Genomic DNA, 4863 nt, shown 5'->3' on the forward strand with positions numbered 1-4863 from the left:
GGCCTTGCTTTTCTCTGGGTTCAAGGTTCCTCCCTTCCTGGGGCTGGCTTCTCTTTCCTCTGGGTGCTGATTTCCCAGATCTTCAACATCAAACTCGAACATCAGAAATCCCCAACCCTGTCCCTTTGCTGTGCCCTCTATCTGTGAGTCACCACCCACCAAGGGGTGGGACCCAATGCCCTAATCATAACTCAGTCACGCCCAGGTGCAGATCAGATTACAAGCATAATCCAATGTTTCTTTTTTAATTCATCAATGAGTCAAACTGCCACAGACCACCTTCCGCTTTTCTGTGGACTCGGGCCTCCCCGTTAGCGCCCACCATTCTCTGCTCCAGGAGCCCTGAGGGAAAGAAAATGAACAGAGGGGAGTGAGCACTGAGACCCCTGCCCACAAGAAGGGCCTGGAGGCTCGGGCCAGGGGCAGCCCCCGGTCCTCCTGCCTCCACGCAGCCACCTTCCTGCGGGGGCTGGACTGGGGCTGTCGGGTTATGCCTCAGTGAGGCCTGCCTGTCCCCTGATAGGCAGGGGCTCAGCGTCTTGTTTGCCTTTTCTCGTAAGGCCCCACACTCCTTCTGGGGCGGGCAGGAGCATAGATGTGAATCCATAAAGGAAGCAACGCGGGCGGGTGCCTGAGGCCGGGCGTCCCCAGCACCCTCGGCCCTTCCGCGCCTGCAGGGTGGTGGGTGACAGAGTCAGGGGCCAGACCCCAGCCTGCAGGTGCACCTGAGGGTGAGCCCGGGCGGCAGGGCCGCGTGCTGGACACACCCAGCAGAGCGCAGGGCCTAGAAGGAGTGGCTCGCTCGTCCTCCTGTCCGCTTGGATGCGACCTGCAGGGAGCAGCCGGGGGTGGGAGGTTGGAGGCCTCGTGGCAGGGAAACCTATTCCTTCAGCCTTCTGGGTGCGGAAGGCAACTTCCCACGCAAAGTGCGGTCGTGCGAGGAGCCGTTCCCCTGCCCTGAGGAACCCACACCTTGCCCGGTCATCTCCTGTAGGCGGCGCTTGCCCTCCCCGAGCAAAGCCAGACTCTGACCGCACCCCCTCCTCCACTGACCCGACCCTCGGATCAGTCGAACCAAGACCTGAGGGAGGGAGTGGGAATGAAAAGGGACAAGAGACACAAAGAATGGAGACAAGACGGGATTCTGACCAAGTCTCGGTTATTGAGGGTCAATCGGGGGTATTTAGAGCCGGGGATGAGTGAGGTTTCGGCCACAGATCTGACTGGCCCACGTCACCAAGTCTTTTCACAGACGTTTCAAAACAACCGTCTGAGTGGCATGAGGATAGAAACTTAATTACTACACGAGGGCGGGGAAAGGGAAACTTAACCCGGTTAGATCTAAAAATAGCGCTTAGCAACAAGCTTGCCAGTGCAGCACCTGTGCCAGAGGCGGCTTCCTGCAGAGGAGAGGGGCTGCTCTTTCAGAGGCTGAGACCCAATTGAGTCGACAGCAGGAGGTGTCAGACAGGAGCGGGTGCCACTAACCAGAGCACGCCGGGAGACCCAGAGCCGGGCCTCGCTGAGGTCCTGGGGGCAGGCTCGGGCCAGCTGGTGGCAGCCTGCCTTCAGTTTCCACTCTGCCGCTCACCGCTGAGTGTCCTAAGGCAGGTTCCTTAACCTCTCTGAACCTGTTTTTGGTCTCTGAACCTGTTTTTGGTTTTGGTTTTTGAAACCTACATGTAACAAGAGCATCCAAATGACGCTGGATGAGATGCAATTGTGTTTTTTTTTTTAAGATTTATTTCTCTCCCCTTCTCCCCCCCCCCCCCCCCCGCCAGTTGTCTGTTCTCTGTGTGTATTTTGCTACGTCTACTTTCTCTGCTTCTGTTGTCAGTGGTATGGGAATCTGTGGGATTTTTTTGTTGTGTCATTTTGTTGTGTCAGCTCTCCGTGTGTGTGGCACCATTCCTGGGCAGGCTGCACTTTCTTTTTGCGCTGGGCGGCTCTCTTTACAGGGCACACGCCTTGCGCGTGGGGCTCCCCTACATGGGGGGACACCCCTGCGTAGCAGGGCACTCCTTGCACACATCAGCACTGTGCATGGGCCAGCTCTGCACGGGTCAAGGAGGCCTGGGGTTTGAACCACGGACCTCCCATGTGGTAAACGGACGCCCTAACCACTGGGCCAAGTCCACTTCCCTGATGAGACGCAATTGTGGTTACAAGATGCCATACATGAGGAGCTAACACACTAGGGCCCCGGGTATATTCTGTCCTTTTCCTGGTTTGTGCATGAAGTTTTCTTGGCACACAGCTAAGCCCATTCATTGACACAGTGCCTGTGGCTGCACAGGCCAAGTTGAGGAGTTGTGACAGCAGCCCTATGGCCCAAAGAGTCTAAAATATTTAACCCTTCCAGAAAAAGCTTGCCGCCCTGGCCATAGACTGTAAGACAAACTTATTTTAAGCGTCACTAAGAAAGAGTGGCTTAACTATGACACAGCTTCAGTGTAAGATGAATCCAAATCTCAGAGATGCTAGAATGTGAAAGAAAAAGGACACCAAAGGATCAGTGAAATACACCCCCATAGTGCCATCACAGGTGTTTGCCAAATGCTGTGTTTCTCCCCCCTCACCAAGTGCCTACTCATACCTAAAAACCCTTTCAAGTTTATGCTTTGAACGCAGAAAGCAACTCAGTGTCATGGAGAAGACAGCAAATCCCTACTTACTACTGCATACCAGCTGTGTGACTGTGGGCAGGTTGCTATACCTCTCTGAGCCTCAATTTCTTCATCTGAAGAAAGGAGATGATCAGTGTCAATGTCACGAGTATAAAGCAAGTAGCACAAGTAGCCACTCAGTGAAACGGTAAAAATTAGTAGTTATAGTTTAAAAAACCATTTATCTTGACCGCAGTGGTTTCTATAGAAAACTCTGACATCCCAAAGTCCCCGCTGGAGTCCTGGTGACCTCGGGACACCAGGCTGTCAGCCGCTGCTCTGCTTTCGAGCCCGAGTGGGCAGTGCAACCCGCCACGGCCGCAGGGAGCCTCGGCGCCGGGAGGGCTGCCGCCTCCAGCACTGTCACCGTGTCCAGCCCCGCCCGGGCCCTGCTGGGCTCAGCCTCACAGCGTGGGCTCCGCGTGGCGATTCTGGGAGGAAACCTGCCCGGTGCGTAGCAGGATCTTTGTTTCTCTAACTTTCTTCCTGTCCCTTGCCCCTTTCGCCAGAGGCAGGCTGTGCGGCCTGGAGGAGGCGGCCTCACCCCCTGCGGACCGTCAGCAGACCTACTGATGGGGGCTCTTGGTCCAGGGCGCCGGGAGCCACCAGGCGCCTCTGCGCAGTCGAGCGTTCAGCCTCCGGGAGAGGCGCCTGGGAAACTCCTCCTGGGAACCGCGTGGACTTGCAGGCATGTCCCGGGGGCCGGCCCGTGGGAGGAGGTACCCGAACCTCAGACCCGGCTGCCTCGGAGGAAGGACATCGGCCACGCCCCCTCCAGCGACCACGAAACGGGGCATTTCCACCGAGAAGCGGGTCTCAGGCAGGGGCAAGGGAGGTGCAGGGCTGAGCCCCCGCAGGAAGGAGCCAGAGGCTGGAGCTGGGGCTGCGGAGGCAGGTGGGCTCTGCAGGGCAGTGGTTCCTGGAGGCGGGTTCCCAGAAGGTGGGTTCCCAGAGCGTTACATTAAAAACACCTAAGAGGTTCCCATATACCCCACACCCCACTCCCCCACCCCAACCATTTTTGTAAATTCTATTTTTTTGGAAGATACATACATCACAAAAAAGGTTACATTATAAAAAACATGAGGTTCCCGTCTACCCCGCCATCCCCCCACCCCACTCCTCCCCCCCCAGCAACCTCCCCCATCACTGGGGCACACTCATCGCACGCGGCGAACACATTTTGGGGCACTGCTGCACCACGTGGATCATAGTTTACTCTGTAGTTCACACTCTCCCCGGTACATTCAGTGGGTTATGGCAGGATATATAAGGTCCAGCATCTGTCAGTGCAGTATCATTTAGGACAACTCCAAGACCCGAAAATGCCCCCACATCACATCTCTTCTTCCCACTCCCTGCCCTCAGCAACTACTGCGGCCACTTTCTCCCTGTCAATGACACAGTTTCTTCTATTAGTAGTCACAACAGTTCCAGAAGGCGCTCTTAGGTAGCTGAGACCCCCCGGCCATTCCACACAGCCCAGTGCAACACGAGCCTTTCCGCAGTGCAACATGATGCCAGGTGGGGAGGGGTGCGTTCTAAAGAAAGGCAAGATGAGGTAAGGGGGTGCAGAGGGACAAGTCGGGTGGACATGGCGCCCTTTTAAAGGAGTAATCAGGGAAGACTGCCTGGAGGAGGTGGCATTTGAGCAGGAATGGAATAAAGCAAGGAGAGAGCCTGGTGACTGTGTGTGGGGGGAAGCAGGGCAGGCAAAGGGCACAGCAGGTGCACAGGCCCCAGGGGCTCCAGGTGGAGAAGCAGAGTGGGTGGTGGGGAGGGAGTGGGCAGTGAGGCTGGGGGGGGGGAGTCTGGGAGCACAGCATGGGGCCTGGAGAGGAGTCTGCATTCTGTTCTACCTGGGATGAGAAGCCTCTGAAAGTGTTGGGGCTGCATTGTGACGTGCTGGGATCCCCATTTCCAAGTGTCGCCCTGGTTGGAGTCCAGAGAACAGATGGCGGAGTGGTGACGGGAGACTCAAGGAGGCGAGGGAGGAAGATGCTGCCAAAACACAGGGGAGAGGAAGTGGATGTGGCTCAGGCAACTGAGCTCCTGCCTATCACATGGGAGGTGAATGGTTCAGTTCCTGGTGTCTCCTAAAGAAGACAGTGAACAGGTGCGATGGGCAGGAGCAGCAAGCTCACACCACAAGATGATGCAACAAGAGCCATGAGAAGGAAAACATAACGAGAGACAC

The sequence above is a fragment of the Dasypus novemcinctus genome, chromosome 24, assembly GCF_030445035.2.
Source record: "Dasypus novemcinctus isolate mDasNov1 chromosome 24, mDasNov1.1.hap2, whole genome shotgun sequence".
NCBI lineage: Eukaryota > Metazoa > Chordata > Mammalia > Cingulata > Dasypodidae > Dasypus > Dasypus novemcinctus.